The 19,743-nt window shown below is 42.4% G+C and overlaps 1 protein-coding gene across 1 annotated transcript in view; it reads left to right on the top strand.

The window, feature by feature from the left end:
- Positions 1–19,743, top strand: part of mrps5 (mitochondrial ribosomal protein S5) — a 144,038-nt gene that overhangs the window by 62,826 nt on the left and 61,469 nt on the right. The gene's annotated exons all lie outside the window — the stretch shown is intronic.

Raw genomic sequence — 19,743 nt, 5'->3', positions numbered from 1 at the left:
TGAACTTCTATTAAGAATGTTATGACTTGTCTGAACTGCTGTGGTGGAGTTTGTCGCAAACATCAAAGTGTGATCAGTTTTCAGAGCTGATTTTGCATTAAGTTAGCCTGATGCTGCTCTGTGAGATTCAAACTCTTGATTGAAAAGAAAGAAAACTTTACGGTTAAAGAACGCCAACCAGAAAGGGAAAAGCCTCCAGGAAGAGCTGCTTATTGTAAAATAGCTGAATTAGTACTGCATTGTGAGACAAGTGCCTTCACTGAGTGACCCTTTCACTAGCTTTATACATGATGTGGGGGGGTTGGTGTTGGACTGGGGTGGACAAAGTTAAAAATCACACAACACCAGGTTGTAGTCCAACAGGTTCATTTGGAAGCTGCTCCTTCATCAGGTAGCTAGTGAAGTAGGATCATAGGACACAGAATTTATAGCAAAACATCATAGTGACATACATAGATGCAATATTTTGAACAAACCAAGATTTCTGTTAATTCTTTCATTTTCAACTTAGTTTTATACAAAGTTAAAAATCACACAATGCCAGGTTATAGTCCAACAGGTTTAATCAAAAGCACTAGCTTTCGGACTGCTGCTCCTTCCTCAGGTGGTTGTCACCTGATGAAGGAGCGTCACTCAAAAAGCTAGTGCTTCCAACTAAACCTGTTGGACTATAACCTGATGTTGCGTGATTTTTAACTTTGTACACCTCAGTCCAACACCAGCAACTCCAAATCATAGTTTTATATAGTTACGGTGTCAAAACAAAAACACCGAGAAAGCAAACATGCAAGATGCATTGTTACAATCAAAGCAAATATATGAATAGCCCAATTGAAATAAGATGTGCCTCTTTAAGGGTGGACCCGTGTTTTAAAATGTGTCGCAAAGGGAATTTGTCATCATTGTTTCACACACTGATATCCATGTGTTGAAGTAAACAGCAAAGACGTTGAGATTGCTGTATCCATAGTTGAGTACAAACATCAGTTTTCACTTTCCCTCTTCTGTGCTGTGTGACTCTGATGTTATCTGGAAAGCAGCACCCCACTAGTGAAGATCTCGATTCTTACATAGAGTCCAATGAACATTACCTAATCTCCTTAAACTCTGAAGGTGTTGTGTTTGAGTCTTAAAGGAACTTGCATTTCCATCTGGCAATTCTACATCACTGTATAATGGGACAGAGAGAAAATACTGTCTCCTTTCTCTTTGGTCTACTCTGAACTCAACAAAGATGTTAGATGTGTTCGTAAAAAATGAATGTGGATGTCTCTGCTTTAGAAATGACAAATACCTTCTTTACTGACTGAGCAAATGTAGGGACAGTATGTGGAAGGAGATTTTTATCCTTTTCAGAAATGCTCTGCTTGTATTTTCAGTTGTTAGTGCAGACTCAACTACTATAGCATGTCCAGTATTCATGCCTCTATGCAACAAAATAGGGCTTTTTTTTGTCCCATTGAACGTCTTTTCCGAATTTCTAACACTTTTGGTCATACTTTTCAAAAAACAAAACTTGGATTTAAAGGATGTAAAGTTCCTAAGCAGAAAGATGAGGTGCTGTTGCTGCAACTTGTTTTGGGCCTCAGTGGACACTAGCAGGCCTAGGACACAAATGTGAGCAAGAGAACAAGATTGTACATTGAAATGGCAAGCGACTGAAAGGTCAGGGTCACACTTACAGACTGAGTGGAGATGTTTTGTAAAGCAGTCATCCAGTCTCCATTTAGTCTCACCAAAACCCTCTCCTTTCCTGTTAAAAAGCTTGCTTTTATATTTTCAAAAACAGCCTTCTTTCCCCACCCCTCTGCAATAGAGCAGCACAGTGGCTCAGTGCTTAACACTGCTGCCTCACAGCACCAGGAACCCAGGTTCGATTCCAGCCTCAGGAGTGACTGTGTGGAGTTTGCACATTCTCCCTGTGTCTGTGTGGGTTTCCTCTGGGTACTCCGGTTTCCTCCCACAGTCCAAAGATGTGCAGGTCAGGTGAATTGACCATGCTAAATTACCCATAGTGTTCAGGGATGTGTAGGTTAGGTGCATTAGTCAGGGGTAAATGTAGGAGAATGGGTCTGGGTGGGATACTCTTCGGAGGGTTGGTGGACTTGTTAGGCCAAATGGTCTGTTTCCATACTGTAGGGATTCTATGAGTGAGTTCCCAGCAGTCTCAAAATCCCAAATTAGCACTCATGCTTTGTCATATTCCACGTCTATTTTCACACTGTTTTTGGAGTCCCATTTGGCCCATCTAGGCAATACTAGCTCCCTGAAAGAGTAGCTTGACTGAGCCCACTTCTTTGATGTGTTTATGACTGTCAATAGTTTGTAATTTCTGAGTGGTTAACATTTTATTTTTGAAGGTAAATATTTTTGGGTGCCCAAAACACATCAGTCATGGGGCACAGGGACCTGGCAACATGTTTTCTTCCTTTATTTTCAATGTGCTAGGATATATAGGACATGTATTCTTTCTGGATTGGACACAAGGTTTCCTGGTTATGACATACTTAATAGCTGTGGCAAAATACATTTGGAAGACTCTGATACCTTACTGCCGCACAGTTGTTTTTCAAGTTCTTCCTTGTTTTAGAAGAGTGATTAATTGATTGTTCGCTGTAGTTAGCTACAATACATTGTCCTTAAAGAGTACAAGCATAATTGGGATCCCTCGAGTCTATTATCTCCCATTCTTCTAATAATATTTTAATGCATGTTGTGTAACTTCCTCATTTTTGTCATTTCCAGGTTATATTAGAGTTGAATTCCATTTTTAGAAATGTTATTTTTCAACCCGAGTCTATAGAATTGTGAACAAGTTATATAATCACAAATTTCAAGTCGAGGATGGATGTCTGTCCTAATTAGAAATAATAGTAAAGATGCCTCCCCTCTGCCCATCTGCTGGGCACAATTTGGTTGGTGCAGGATGAGACCTAGAGTGGCCTGTCTTGCCTTCTCTCAGATTGAGACCGTTATGTAGCAAAGTAATGGGCTGCTTCCCACCTTGTTAATTTCAACCCCAGGTAGGGATTGAGGCACAGCGGAAACACTATAACAATTTTGCTTGTTTGGGCTTTAGCTGGGAAGAAATATGGTTGGTGTCTCCCTCAATAGCCCTCTGTTTCCTGATTGGACCCCTTTCCCCTTCAATATAGTTGATTCTTAACTGCTTTCTGTCCAAAGTATGTAATATTTTCTTAATATAGTGACAATAAAGAGAATAATAATTAGGTCATCTCTACATTGCTAAAAGTCAGAGTCTGAAGAAATTCTTTAATCCATTTGTAAGATGTGGGCATCGCTGGCTGAGTTAGCATTTATTTTCCATCCCTAGTTGCCCTTGAGAAGGTGATGATGAGCTGCCTTCTCAAACTGCTGCAGTCCACACATGGTGGTTTGTCCCACAATGCCATTAGGGAGAGAATTTGTGTGTCCCACCAAACATGAAGCCATGGCGTACTGGCTTTTATTGGTAGAGGAATTGAGTTCCAGAGTCCTGAGGTCATGTTGCAGTTGTATAAGACTCTGGTGTGGCCGCGTCTGGAGTATTGTGTGCAGTTTTGGTCGCCATACTATAGGAAGGATGTGGAGGCACTGGAACGGGTGGAGAGGAGGTTTACCAGGATGTTGCCTGGTATGGTAGGAAGATCGTATGAGAAAAGGCTGAGGCACTTGGGGCTGTTTTCATTGGAGAAAAGAAGGTTTAGGGGTGACTTGATAGAGGTGTACAAGATGATTAGGGGTTTAGATAGGGTTGACCATGAGAACCTTTTTCCACATATGGAGTCAGCTATTACGAGGGGGCATAGCTTTAAATTAAGGGGTGGTAGGTATAGGACAGATGTTAGGGGTAGATTCTTTACTCAGCGAGTCGTGAGTTCATGGAATGCCCTGCCTGTTGCAGTGATGGACTCTCCCTCTTTATGGGCATTTAAACAGGCATTGGATAGGCATATGGAGGATAGTGGGCCAGTGTAGGTTAGGTGGGCTTGTATCGGCGCAACATCGAGGGCCAAAGGGCCTGTACCGCGCTGTATTCTTCTATGTTCTATGAAGAAACTTCAATAAATTTTCAAGTCAGGATGGTGAGTGGCTTGCAGGGGAACTTGGCAGTGGTATCTCCATGTACTGGAGACATTGTCACCTTTTGTGTGTCTTTGTGTTGACAAGACTTCATTTAGGAATAAGACAGGCTGCCTGCCTTTGTCCTGGCAAGTAACGTATTGTAGCAAAGCTAGTTACTGCAGTTATAGTTTCAGACTTGTAAAATGCAAAACTGAAGCCTCCATTAGCTGGATTTTCACCACGAGGATTACTAACCCATTTGTTCCTGCAATGAATTACTGAAGGTTCGTTGAAGCCCTGAAAGAAATCTTTCTTGATCTATGAGAGAATACTCTTATCATTGTCCAAGATATTCTTCACCATTACAATCTCCCATTGTTCACAGAAACCTAATTTTGAAAAGAATTGAGCATGGACACAATTTGATTTTCACGGGATCATTGGTGGACATTTTTAAGAGTGTGGGAAATAGAAAGGTCTGCACACAAGCTTTAACTATATTATTGTATCTAGTTGCTAGAGCCCACCAATCAATGTAAACAAATCACTGATTCAGGCCAAATTGTAGTGGTCTGTCTTGGGCAATGGTGTGATCACAGTTAACAATGGAAGTAAATGAGAAGGTTGTCATTATTTGCTGCTTGTAATGGAAATAGAGCTTTTCAGGTATGACTACAATTTAGAAGTTCTTGCACATATCAACGTTATGTAGAATTGAATCAGAGCTAATTTAGGCCAGCAAATTTTCATTTTAGTTTTGCAATCATTAATAACCCTGAAAGAACGATTGGAGCTGGAACTATGAACAGCTCAGGCAAAAGGGAGGATTAAAGCAATCCAAATTTATACTTTCATTTCAGAAACTATAATAATATAGTGAAAGGATAATATAATTTTACTGAGCCCATGCTCCGTCTCTGTGCTTCCAAATGACCCATGTTGTAAGCAGTGTGGCAGAAACCATCAGCATGTACTCTGATGCTGCTCTGTTGTCACTGTGTTCTGAAATGGCACCTGAGAAATTTTATTCTGGAAGATTTGGTCTAAAACTACTTTTAAGTGTGGAAAATAACAGTGATTCTTAATCTTGATGAATTTTCTTCTGCATTAAAAGTTAAACACCTCTGATAAATAGACAGGTAGTTGGAAAGGAGCAGACTGAAAGTTTGGCTGAAGTTTTTGGGGTTAGTCTTTGCTAACTACATTATGTATTGACAGTTGTATGGAGTTTTCTGCTTGGTGTAGAATGGTATAACAAATAACCAGAGCATGTAGCCCATTAGGTCTGTGTCAGCTCTTCAGTCTAGTTAGTTGCTGCGTCAGCTCTTCATTCCAGTCACTCACTCTCATCTGCTTCCTTCAGATTGCTACGATTTTATCTTCGAGTGTTAATCCAATTACTTTTGAATCTGTTTCCATCATCTAATCAGACTGTGAACTTTAAATCCAAACTACTTGCTACTGAGAATAGATGTTTTTCCTCGTGTGGTCAGTGACTGTTTTGCCAATCACCATCAGTCTGGGCGCACTCTGACCCTTCAGCCATTGGGAACATAAATCAGTTTCTCCTCTTTTACGTTATCCAAGCCAAGCATGATTTTAAATGTCATTGGAAATGTGAATATATTTTCTGTAGCCTATAATTGTATAGTCAAGTTAGGCATTTATTGGCGCTCCTTCTTCATCACTGGGTCAAAGTCCTGAAAGACACTATCAAAGAATCTTGTGAACAAGACTCTAGCTGTTCGCTCATGGTACAAGCTACAGTTCAAAATAGGACACGTCAAAGCCACCCTACTGGATAATGGCTGTACTGATCAGATATAGTGCATCCTCATGCATGAGCTTAAGGCTTATTATTTTGGTGATGAAAAGTGCCCAGTCTACCTCAAATTTGCCTCAAAGGATGAGATCTCCTAAGGGTTTGATCTATAGGGGAAGCTAACCACTTCACGCTCCTACTGTATTGTGTTGTCACATGTTATCATGACAGAATGCAGCTGTCAAGGCAAAAAAGATGTTCTGCATAAATGAGCAATGAATTTTGGTGCTGGTGTGATGCCAGGTACTTGGGCTATTTATCTCAATGACTGGCTGATCATATCAAACAGTATAACCTTCACAACCAACAGAGTACTGCATATCTTCATAAAGACTGTGCATGCAAATTCAGGATATAGTGTCCAACTTTAGATTAAATTAAACAGCACTTGTTCAACTATTCCAAGTGTGCTAATAATTCCACTAAAAGCGATTTAGGGTTTCGTTGGGCTTGCAATGTGGCTCTCTCTTAGCCTTGCTAGAAGGTGCGTATGTATTCATACACAGATCCACTCCTCTGCAGGGTAAAGGAATTTGGGCATGTGTCTTTCTACTGAAATGAAAGCTAATTCTAGTACATTCTCAAGATTATAGCGATGTTACAGCAAAAGAGGATAATTAGTTCTTTGTCTCTGCTGTGCCCTTAATTTGAACATTATTACCACTGCCAACCTTCTGCATTTTCCCAGACCTCTGCATTTTATTTCTGTTCAGATATTCATCCAGTGCTCTCTTGAGTGCCTCAGTTGAATGTACATTCCAGACCCCAGCTACTCCTGTGACAAAAAGGGTTTTCATCCCCTTGTGCTTCTTTTGAAAATGTCTTTAAATCTGTGCCCTCTGGTTTTTTGATTATTTTACAATCAGGAATAGTTTCTCACTATCTGTTATATTTAGCTCCCTCATAACTTTGAAAGCCTCTATCAGGTCTCCTCGTAGCCTTTCTGTAACCCAACAAGTATCCATTGACCACAATGCTGTTCCCTATCACTGAGCCAATTTTGCTTCACATTGCCAATGTCCTTTTTATTCTAAACCTGATACAATTCAAGGCAAGTTATCAATTCTTCTGGAAGTTAATTGAGTCTGTAACCTCATCAAAAAGAACTCCAAACTGTTTAATTGCTATTGCCTGTTTAGAAATTCATGCTGACTCCAATCTACCTTTATCCATATATCTACTGACTGTGTATCCATGACAATGTCTTGACCAATCAGAGTTCTCTTCCCAACAGATCAGTATTGGTTCTTATGCAGTTATTGCTCCCTTTGAAGACTGATATTCTTTCATCTGTCCTGATGAGTAAAACTTCAACAGTGTAGCTCATGTTTTCAGCAGTACTTGAGTTCTCAACTATAAAGTGCTGTTATCATGTCTCTCAGCGTTCCAGAAACATGTCGCAGGTTATAGTCTGCTTACCTCCAAAATGGGAAAATTCAGCTGTGTAGAGAGTGAGATCAAGGAGAGCTAAAGAACATTTCTTGCTAGATACAAAGTATTTCATATTGCCAAAGGGAAGATGAAAGAGGAAAACATTTTTGAAGTTGGGTTACAGGCTGAAATATCAAACAGCAGTGGTTCTACGTGGTCAGTAAGGAGAAAAAGAGAAAAGGCTGCTTGACCTCGCAAGCTGCCTCAGCCAGACATCAGAGGAGATTGTCTCTGTCTCTGTCTCTAGTTATATCTGCAGACTTGTTTGATTCTGGGAGATTCCTCTAGCTTGACTAGAAGAAGAAGAATAATTCTCAAAATAGGCTTCAATTCTGGTGGTGAATTTAAGAAACTCCAAAAACTGAGGAAAGCATCTGGAAACAGTCAGTCAAAGTTACCTGATGAAGCAGGAACACATGAAAAATTGGGAAGAACTGTGGACTGTTTGCTATAACAACTGCAAATCTCTGGAGAATGAAATATGTGATGAATAGAAAAGGGATTTTTTTTTGTCTCTCTACTTTGAAGTTCCCTAAAAAAAAAGTGTTTAGTCTTTAGTGCTTTTAGTCATTTGCTACAATAAAGTATTGAAAACGTTAACTTTTTGTCAAGTTATTCCTACATCTTTCAGCTGAAAGTTGAGTCTTGCATTATGGGTCTCGATATAGATTGTAAAATTAGTCTCCAGATAAGAGAGTGATCATTTTGAACTGGGATGGGAAAGATTTCTTCTCACATTGGGTTGTGAATCTTAGTAATTGCCTCCCTTAAAAGGCTTTAAATATAGTTAAGGTTGACATATATTTTCTGTCATTTGGAATCTAACAATGTGACGAGCCGACAAAAATAGATTTGAGGCAGAGCATTTTACTGTTGATAAAGCAGGTTAGAGTCATAGAATCATAGATATACAGCATGGAAACAGACGCTTCGGTCCAACCCATCCATGCCAACCAGATATCCCAACCCAATCTAGTCCCACCTGTCAGCACCCGGCCCATATCCCTCCAAACCCTTCCTATTCATTTACCCAACCAGATGCTTCTTAAATGTTGCAATTGTACCAGCTTCCACCACATCCTCTGGCAGCTCATTCCATACACGTACCACCCTCTGCGTGAAAAGGCTGCCCCTTAGGTCCCTTTTATATCTTTCCCCCCTCACCCTAAACCTATGTCCTCCAGTTCTGGACTCCCTGACCCCAGGGAAAAGACTTTGTCTATTTATCCTATCCATGCCCCTCATAATTTTGTAAACTTCTATAAGGTCACCCCTCAGCCTCCAACGCTCCAGGGAAAACAGCCCCAGCCTGTTCAGCCTCTCCCTATAGTCCAAATCCTCCAAACCTGGCAACATCCTTGTAAATCTTTTCTGAACGCTTTCAAGTTTTACAACATCTTTCCAATAGGAAGGAGACCAGAATTGCACGCAATATTCCAACAGTGGCCTAACCAATGTCCTGTACAGCCGCATGACCTCCCAACGCCTGTACTCAATACTCTGACCAATAAAAGAAAGCATACCAAACGCCGCCTTCACTATCCTATCTACCTGCAACTCCACTTTCAAGGAGCTATGAACCTGCATTCCAAAGTCTCTTTGTTCAGCAGCACTCCCTAGGACCTTACCATTAAGTGTATAAGTCCTGCTAAGATTTGCTTTCCCAAAATGCAGCACCTCTCATTTTACCTGAATTAAACTCCATCTGCCATTTCTCAGCCCATTGACCCATCTGGTCCAAATCCTGTTGTAATCTGAGGTAACCCTCTTCGTCGTCCACCACACCTCCAATTTTGGTGTCCTCTGCAAACTTACTAACTGTACCTCTTATGCTTGCATCCAAATAATTTATGTAAATGACAAAAAGTAGAGGACCCAGCACCGATCCTTGTGGCACTCCACTGGTCACAGGCCTCCAGTCTGTAAAACAACCCTCCACCGCCACCCTCTGTCTTCTACCTTGTGAGCCAGTTCTGTATCCAAATGGCTAGTTCTCCCTGTATTCCATGAGATCTAACCTTGCTAATCAGTCTCCCATGGAGAACCTTGTCGAATGCCCTCCTGAAGTCCATATAGATCACATCTACTGCTCTGCCCTCATCAATCGTCTTTGTTACTTCTTCAAAAAAAACTCAATCAAGTTTGTGAGACATGATTTCCCACGCACAAAACCATGTTGACTATCCCTAATCAGTCCTTGCCTTTCCAAATACATGTACATCCTGTCCCTCAGGATTCCCTCCAGCAACATGCCCACCACCGAAGTCAGGCTCACCGGTCTGTAGTTCCCTGACTTGTCTTTACGCCCCTTCTTAAATAGTGGCACCACGTTTGCCAACCTCCAGTCTTCTGGCATCTCACCTGTGACTATCGAAACAAATATCTCAGCAAGAGGCCCAGCAATCACTTCTCTAGCTTCCCACAGAGTTCTCGGGTACACCTGATCAGGTCCTGGGAATTTATCCACTTTTATGGGCGGCACGGTGGCACAGTGGTTAGCACTGCTGCCTCACAGCGCCAGAGACCCGGGTTCAATTCCCGCCTCAGGCGACTCTCTGTGTGGAGTTTGCACATTCTCCCCGTGTCTGCGTGGGTTTCCTCCGGGTGCTCCGGTTTCCTCCCACACTCCAAAGATGTGCAGGTCAGGTGAGTTGGCCATGCTAAATTGCCCGTAGTGTTAGGTAAGGGGTAGATGTAGGGGTATGGGTGGGTTGCGCTTCGGCGGGGCGGTGTGGACTTGTTGGGCCGAAGGGCCTGTTTCCACACTGTAAGTAATCTAAGTAATCTTAACCGTTTCAAGACATCCAACATTTCCTCCTCTGTAATCTGGACATTTTTGAGGGATCATATGTATTACTTCTGCTACGATGTTCTCACCACCAACCTCTTGGGTGTCAGTATAGACCACTAATCCCTGGACCAACCTCAAATGATTTTATGATTACAACAAGCTTGCTGTATTTTGTGACAAGTGCTCATGCGTGGAGGCAGGTTTAATGGTGACAATCAAGATGGCATTTGACTTTTTTTGGATAGAAATTATGTGAAGTGCCAATGTAGGCGCAGTGGGCCAATTAGCTACTCTTGCATTATAATAATTCTGTAATGACCTGTCTGCATTCAATATTTGTAAGCCATAAGCGTGAAACTGTTTTTCCAATTGTTCTGATAAACGTAGCTGCAATGATGCAGAAGCTCAACGTTATCCAGAACAAGGTTATCTGCTTGATCTTTGCTTCCCTATTCTCATCGTGCAATTCCTTCCTTGTCTATGTACCTTGCAGTTTATTCAATTTAAATGTACCGTCGTAACGTGCCATGGCTTCCTTGGTAACATATCCAAACTCTCAGTCTGCATTATTGGGAAGGAAGTGGAGAGTAGGTGCATGTGAATATCATCACCTCCCAGTTTCAATTCACATGCCATCAAGACTTTGGATATACTTGACCATTCCATCAAAATTTTCTTATACTCTTTTGAGTGCACCTTTGCTTCACAGACAGCAATGATAGACAACTTACCCCCATTTTTGTCCTTTGCAAAGAATGAACGGGAAACAAAAACTGGATGGTGGTTAGTATCTGGTATGGAGTGTAGAGTATTTTCCAAAATTAATAACTTGTATCACTTAAAATAATACTCTGCGATGCTGAATTCTCAGGGGTAAGAATGTGAAAGTACAAGTTAAGTACTTCAGAGTTGCTGTGAAAGTTGAAACAGGATGTGGAAGGAATGTTGATAAAAAGTTAGTTGGTTTGGAACACAGATAAGGTGCTGCCTGCAGGGAGCTTTTGCTGGATGTCCGGATTATTGGAAAGGGTTTCAAAAAGGTCAGTCAGATAAAAGAAATACTTCACATTTGCAAACAGGTTTTGGCACATTGCCATTTTGTATCTGTTGCTGATACATGTTGGATTCTGTCTGTGTATTTTGGATGTCAAAAAACATTTTTAAGCCCTATGAAAGGTTGCATTTGAGCTTTGTTTTAACATTCTTCATATGTTCAATGTGTGAAGTCAAGTTCTAAGAAATGATACTTTTTCTTCTTTATCCTGCTTGTATTTGTAATCATGGCTTCGCTGATATCCTGAGAGCTGCTGAGAACTCTCAGCTCACAATGAATGTAACCAAACAGAAAATGTTAGCAATTTAAAACATAATTCATAGTTTTGTAACTTATTGATTCATGGGGTATGTGGGAGTTGTTCATTCTAAGCTAGTTTGTGAATTAGGAAACCAAATACAATTGCAACATTTAAGAGGCATTTGGATGGGTATATGAATAGGAAGGTTTGGGAGGGATATGGGCTGGGTGCTGGCAGGTGGGACTAGATTGGGTTGGGATATCTGGTCGGCATGGAAGGGTTGGACCGAGGGGTCTGTTTCCATGCTGTACATCTCTATGACTCTATGCCAATCTCTCATTAAAAATTGTATTTATAACCAAATACAATATTATAGCTGTCTGCCTCCTCCATATCCAACTCTGAAGTTGTAATAGTATATAATGTAAATACAATAAAATCCTAGGTAGATGGTTCAAATAGAGGTAAAGGCAGCATGTTGTGTGATACAATGTGCTAGTGTGTTAGGTGACTGTATTTATCCAATCAATTGAAAAATAGCTCATTGTAAGATTTGTAAGTGAAGAAACTTTATGCCGTTAGATCTCAAGCCACCTGCTGTAAAACACCAAGCCTGCTGTATTGATAAAGACCTTTGAGACTGGTTCAGGGGACTTCTGGTCTATGGTGATACCCAAGAGCTTCATGGTGGGGCACCTGATGATGAGAGCATGCTAGGAGCAGAGGTACACCATATAACCCTTTAACCTGTTCTGCCATCAGTCTAATGCCCTGTCTTAAATCTGTTTTTCCATTTCTCCCTACATTTGATTCCAGATTTGCCTTTTATTTTACTTTGTGAATCAGCAATAACCACATAAATGGAGTAAATCATAAACTTGTGAAGGGGGCTGTAACTAAAGTGAACTAAAGCAAAATTCCACCAGAAGCTTTGTAACTGAAATTTCATTTTAATGAAGTGTTTCAGCACTGCTGCATCCATCATTCACAGATGGCCTCACATGGACAGGGGCTCCCTCTTCAAGAGTATCAGCGTGAGTGCAATCATAGCAAAGGGACAGAAAATCTGGTTGATTGATCACCCTCCGTGTCCATTGTCTGAAATTGTTTATGGACATTTTGGCTAGGCCCAAAAGCAGACTAATGAAGGCATCCTCTGATCTGCCTGTTTCCCCCAGGTGCAGATAGCCAAAGGTCAGGAGTATGGGGCTGAAGTGCAACCAAAAGCAGAGCAGCAATCCCTCAAATAATGAAAAGGGGCTTGCAAACTCTAGACATAGAACATGGTCATCCCAAGGCTGCAGAAATTGCAGACTGCCTGCCTGGGAGTTTATGAGCCAATTTAATCTACAATTGTATGGGACTGCTATGTGCTACAGCATCCATGTCAATTCCCCACTGGGAAGGAAATGACTCTCACAGATCATAGAATCCCTACAGTGTGGAAACAGGCCATTTGGCCCAACAAGTCCATACTGATCCTCTGAAGAGTAACCTGCCCAGACCCATTCCCTTACCCTATTACACTACATTTACTCTGACTAATGTACCTAACCTGCACATTTTTGGATTGTGGGAGGAAACCGGAGCACCCGGAGGAAATCCCCGCAGACACGAAAGAATTTGCAAACTCCATATAGTCAGCTGAGGGTGGAATCAAACCTGGGTCCCTGGTGCTGTGAGGCAGCACGCTAACCACTGAACCACCGTGCTACCTGAACAGAAGACCACAATGGCTTTGGACTGTTGCTTTGAGGGTGAGAAACTCTGATGTGTGAAACATACATACTGAGAGACTGCACATGTTGCCTGTTCTGAGTTGTGTGCCCCTGGCCAATGAGAAATTCACTGTGAATGCAAGTCAAATCCGACACTTAAATTCAGAGTTTAACTTGAACTCAGGCCCTTTCTAACCATGGGAATGCACTACTCAATGACCATACGTGCCCACCTGTCTTTTGTTTATTTTGCTCCAGAGTAAGAATTGGAGAAATAATTATGGTCAACCCTTCATGATGGCACTGCACCAAAGGCAAGACTTGAAGTGTCCAACGGCGGTTGGGCTGAGGAAAATATATTGAGAAACCCCTGCAAGCCCTGACGACAAGAGATATTGAAAGCTTAATCAAAAAGGAAGCATATGTAAGGTTCAGGAAACTGAAATCAGGCAAGCCTGTTGAGGAACATAAAGGGAGCAGGAAAGAACTTAAATAAGGAATTAGGAGGGCTAAAGAGGCCATGAACTGCCCTTGGTAAGTAGGCAAGGAGAATCCCAGGACATTGAGTATGTATATTTGAAACAGAGGTTAGCTTGGGAAAGAGTACGACACTCTCTGACAAAGGGAATTATGCATGAAGCCAGAGGAAGTGAGTGAGGTCATTAATGGGTACTTCACATCGGCATTCACCAAAGAGAAGGCCATGAATGATGGTAAGATCAGGTATGTTGATATCCTAGGGCATAGCGCTGTTGAGCAGGGGGATGGTGTTGGTTGTCTGAAGGTCGATATGTCCCCAGGGTCTGTTGGGATTTATCCCAGGATACTGAGGAGGGAGGAGATTGCTGGGACTTTGAGAAATGTTTGTCTGTTTAGCCACAGGCAAGGTGCCAGAAAGCTGGAAATCAACCACTGCTGTTCCTTTATTTAAGAAGAACATCAGGCATAGTACAGCAAATTCTGTAGGCCAGTGAGCTTTCTATCAATGGTAAGAAACTTATTGAAGAAAATTCTTGGGGACAGGATGTATCCTGGACTCATTAGGTAGAGTTGGTGTTGGTTATTATGGAATGAGTTCTGTGGAAGGGTCACTGGACGCAAAATATTAACTCTGCTGTCTCTCCACAGGAGAGGCTACAGCAGTGACAATAAACCTAATTCATTCATTCCATTCAGTGGAGATCAGTTGGAAATTTGTGCAGAAAAATGGCAGCTAGAGTTTAATCTAATACAGATGTGAAGTGATGCATTTTAGGAGGTCAAATGCAAGAGGACAGTATACAGTAAATGGCAGGACCTTTAGGACCATTGATGTACAGAGGGATCTTTGAGAACAAGTCCTTAGTTCCCTGAAAGTGGCAACACAAGTGGATAAGGTGCAACAGAAGGCATGCAGTATGCTTGCCTCCATCATTCAGGGCATTGAGTATAAAAATTGGCAAGTCATGTTGCAGCTGAATAAAACTTTAGTCAGACCATGTTAGGAATATTGTGGGCAGTTCTGGTTGCCAAGCTATAAGAAGAATGTGGAGGTTCTGGAGAGGGTGCAAAAGAGATTTACCAGGTTGTTGCCTGTATTGGAGTGTACTAACTGTAAGGAAAGGTTGGGCAAACTTGCATTGTTTTCGCTATAGCTTCAGAGGCTATGGGGTACCCTGATAGAAGTGCATTGAATTATGAAAGGCATGGATAAGGTGGATAGTTGGAGTCGTCTTCTCAGGGTGGAAATGTCATATTTTTTCTTTTAATTCATTCACAGGATGAATTTGCATCATTGTCTTGGCCAACATTTATTGGCCATCCCAGTGTGCAGTGAAGAGTCAACTACATTGTTGTGGGTCTGGAGTCACATATAGTCCAGACCAGGTAAGGACGGCAGTTTCCTTCCCTAAAGGATATTAGTGTTCCAGATTTAGTTTTTAACTGAATCCATATTCTCCCATCTGCCATGGTGGGATTCATAACTGGCTCCCAGAACATTACCAGTGTCTCTGGATTAACAATCCAGCGATAATACCTCCTAGGGTGTTGCCTCCCCTTAAATACTGGAGGTATAGGTTTAATGTGAGAATGGGAAAATCTTGGAGATGTGGGAGGCAAGTGTTTTACATAGACTGTGGTAGGTCCCTGGAATTTGCTGCCAGGGCAGGTGGGAGAAGCAGGTTATAATAACAATGTTTGGGAGGCTTTTAGACAGACACATGAACAGGCAGGAAATAGTAGGAAATGGGACATGTGCTGGCAGATGGGATTAATGTAGAATGACACCATGGTCGGCACAGACATGATGGGCAGGAGGACCTGTTTCTGTGATGTACCTGTTTTATGTTTAATTGTTGAGGGTCACCATATCTCAGGTGAGGAGTGAAGTTGAGATCTATATGGTAACTGCAGCGTGGAAATTGGACCCGCACTATTGGCACAACTCTACATCACAAGCCAGCTATCCAGCCAACTGAGATGGGTCAGGACAGTGTGTTGCTTGGGAGAGAACTTATAGGTGGTGCTGTTTCCATGTACTTGTTGCCCATTATAATTGGTACAGATCTCTGGTTTGGAACGTGATGTTGAAAGGACCTCAAACAGTTGCAGAAAAACATCTTGTACAAACTGCAATGGTGGTCTAGAGAGTGAGAGTTGAAGGCGGTGGATGGGGTGCAAATTCAGCTCTAACTCCATTTACAAATTTGCTGATGACACTATCATAATGGAACAGATTTCAAACAATGACGAGATAGAATACAGAAAAGAAATAGGTAACTTGGTGGCATGGTGTAAAGACAACAATCTCTCCCTCAACATCAGCAAAACGAGCTGTCTATTGACTTCAGGAAGTGGAGTGGAGGACGTGGCACTGTCTGTATCAATGGTACTGGTATGGAGGTGGTCAAGAGCTTCAAGTCCCGAGGAGTAAGTATAACCAACAATCTATCCTGATCTATTGACAGTTTGAAAGTACACCAATGCCTCTACTGCCTCATAAGGCTGAGGAAATCCAGCATGTCCAAACTGACTCTTGCTAGTTTTTATAGATGCACCATAGAAAGCATCCTATTTGGATGCATCTCAGCTTGGTATGGCAACTGCTCTGCCCAAAACAGCAAGAAAGTAGAATTGTAAACACAGCTCAGTTCATCGCGAAAACCAGCCTTCCTTTCATTGACTCCATCTACACTTCCCGCATCCTCAGGGAAGCAACCAACATAATCAAAAATGCTTCCCACTCTGGTTTTACTCTGCCACCCTCTTCCAACAGGCAGAAGATACAAAAATTTGAAAACACAAACAACAGATTTAAGAACAGCTGTTGTCAGACTTCTGAATGGACCACTGATATATTGGAATTGATCTTTCTCTGCTGTAATACTAGGTTCTGCAGTCTGTTCTATTACCCTGATGTACTTATGTTAGGTATGATTTATCTGGTTAGCATGCAAAACAATACTTTTCACTATCTTGGTACATGTGATTATAATAAATCAAATGAACCAACTGTTTTATCGTGGACACTGTCAAGGATTTTAAAGCTGCACTGATTCAGGCAAATGAAGAGTATTTCATGACACTCCTGATTTGTGCCTTGTAGCTGGTGGACAGGCTTAGGAGACAGGAGGTAATCTCTTACCACACAACTTCCGGCATTCTGACTTTGAGGTGACAGCATTGCCACTCGACTACCGATGATGCTGCCTCCTGTTATTGCACTGAAATTGAAGGTCTATTATCCATTTTAGATGAAGTACGCAAAATTGTTCAGCTTGATGCTGCTGAAACTGTGTAATAAAGATGTATGGGTAAGCAGTGATCCATGTTATGCGAATAAAACTAACAACGATTACCTTGGGAGCTTGGCTATGGTTATATTGTATTTGGAAAGGAGCACTGCTCTTGTGTTAAATTAAATATGATTGTTTATTAGATGAAAAGTATTTTATTTTATAATTCCATGGAGCATTTAATATTTTATATATCTTTAAATTAGTGTTTATATACTTGAAATATTTGGAAGGTAAACCTTGTTACTAGAGGGAGTGGTTGAGGCAAATACCCTGGGGTGCTTTTAAAAAAGAATCTAGCTAGACAAGTACATGAGCGCAAAGAGAACAGAAGATTTATTGAAAGGCTGAGGTAAAGTGGATGAAATAGGAGGATTCTACGTGGAGCACAGATTGGATAGGTTGGTGGATCTGTTTCTGATTTATATAGAATTCTATTTAATGTATTCCCCAAATACAAAGTACTATAAGGGGCAAACTGCCTCTTTTAAGGAGTTGATAAAAAGTCTTCTCGTTATTCTTTTGAGATGTGGATGTCACAAGCAAGGCCAGTATTTATTGCCCACCCCCAGTTGTCCAAAGTGCAGATAAGAGCCAACCACACTGCTGTTTGTCTTGTGTCCTGCAGATTTCCTTCCTTAAAAGATATCAGTGAGCCAGATAGGCTTTTCCAACAATCAACATAGTCACTATTAATGTAGCTTTCATTTAAATTCCGAATTTTCACTATGCTGCCATGGTAAGAACATCAGGAATATTTATTTCTAAGTGATTTACTGGGAACTTAAAAACAGAAAATGTTGGCTATGTTGTGCAGTTCTGATCACATCTGTGAGGAGAGAAACAGGGTTAACATTTCAGGTTAATGACCTTTCGTCAGAACCTGTCACATTCACGTTGGCATCAAGGTCAACTGATATTTCAGGAAATTTCTTTTCTTTGGAATCGTAATCATCCACATTCTTCAAGAAAATATCATGGTGTCCAATATGATAAATACTTTTGAATTTGGTGCAACACAATGTCTTGACTGGCCTAACGTTGAAGTATATAACAAGTGAGGGATTCTGGATTAGTGGTGCTGGAAGAGCACAGCAGTTCAGGCAGCATCCAAGGAGCTTCGAAATCAACATTTCGGGCAAAAGCCCTTCATCAGGAATAAAGACAGTGAGCCTGAAGCGTGGAGGGATAAGCTAGAGGAGGGTGGGGGTAGGGAGAAAGTAGCATAGAGTACAATAGGTGAGTGGGGGAGGGGATGAAGGTAATAGGTCAGGGAGGAGAGGGTGGCGTGGATAGGTGGAAAAGGAGATAGGCAAGTCGGACAAGTCATGGGGACAGTGCTGAGCTGGAAGTTTGGAACTAGGGTGAGGTGAGGGAAGGGAAAATGAGGAAACTGTTGAAGTCCACATTGATGCCCTGAGGTTGAAGTGTTCCGAGGCGGAAGATGAGGCGTTCTTCCTCCAGGTGTCTGGTGGTGAGGGAGCAGCGGTGAAGGAGGCCCAGGACCTCCATGTCCTCTGCAGAGTTGAAATGTTGGGCCACGGGGCAGTGTGGTTGATTGGTGCAGGTGTCCTGGAGATGTTCCCTAAAGCGCTCTGCTAGGAGGCGCCCAGTCTCCCCAATGTAGAGGAGACCGCATCGGGAGCAACAGATACAATAAATGATATTAGTCGATGTGCAAGTAAAACTTTGGATGTGGAAGGCTCCTTTAGGGCCTTGGATAGAGGTGAGGGAGGAGGTGTGGGCGCAGGTTTTACTGTTCCTGCGGTGGCAGGGGTAAGCACCAGATTGGGAGGGTGGGTAGTAGGGGGCGTGGACCTGACCAGGTAGTCACGGACGGAACAGTCTTTGCGGAAGGTGGAAAAGGGTGGGGAGAGAAATATATCCCTGGTGGTGGGATCTGTTTGGAGGTGGTGGAAGTGTCGGCGGATGATTTGGTTTATGCGAAGGTTGGTAGGGTAGAAGGTGAGCACCAGGGACGTTCTGTCCTTGTTACAGTTGGAGGAGTGGGGTCTGAGAGCAGAGGTGCGGGATGTGGACGAGATGTGTTGGAGGGCATCTTTAACCACGTGGGAAGGGAATTTGCGGTCTCTAAAGAAGGAGGCCATCTGGTGTGTTCTGTGGTGGAACTGGTCCTCCTGGGAGCAGATACGGCGGAGGAGGAGGAATTGGGAATACAGGATGGCATTTTTGCAAGAGGTAGGGTGGAAAGAGGTGTAATCCAGGTAGCTGTGGGAGTCGGTGGGTTTGTAAAAAATGTCAGTGTCAAGTCGGTCGTCATTAATGGAGATGGAGAGATCCAGGAAGGGGAGGGAGGTGTCAGAGATGGTCCAGGTAAATTTAAGGTCAGGGTGGAATGTGTTGGTGAAGTTGATGAATTGCTCAACCTCCTCGCGGGAGCACGAGGTGGCGCCAATGCAGTCATCAATGTAGCGGAGGAAGAGGTGGGGAGTGGTACCGGTGTAATTACGAAAGATCAACTGCTCTATGTAGCCAGAAAAGAGACAGGCATAGCTGGGGCCCATACATGTGCCCATGGCTACCCCTATTTCCCTCCCCTCCCCTATCACCGTTCCGAAAAGATCACTCCCTCCGTGACACCCTCGTCAGGTCCACACTCCCCACCAATCCAACCTTCACTCCCGGCACCTTCCCCTGCAACCACGAGAAATACAAAACTTGCGCCCACACCTTTACTTCCCTCCAAGGCCCCAAGGGATACTTCCATATCTGCCACAAATTCACCTGCACCTCCACACACATCAGTTATTGCATCCGCTGCACCCGATGTGGCCTCCTCTATATTGGGAAGACAGGCCGCCTACTTGCAGAACGGTTCAGAGAA

This window comes from Chiloscyllium punctatum, chromosome 3 (assembly GCF_047496795.1).
Source record: "Chiloscyllium punctatum isolate Juve2018m chromosome 3, sChiPun1.3, whole genome shotgun sequence".
In the NCBI taxonomy this organism is placed as follows: Eukaryota; Metazoa; Chordata; class Chondrichthyes; order Orectolobiformes; family Hemiscylliidae; genus Chiloscyllium; species Chiloscyllium punctatum.
Note: the sequence above shows the minus strand (reverse complement) of the source record. Positions and strands in the feature narration are given on the sequence as shown.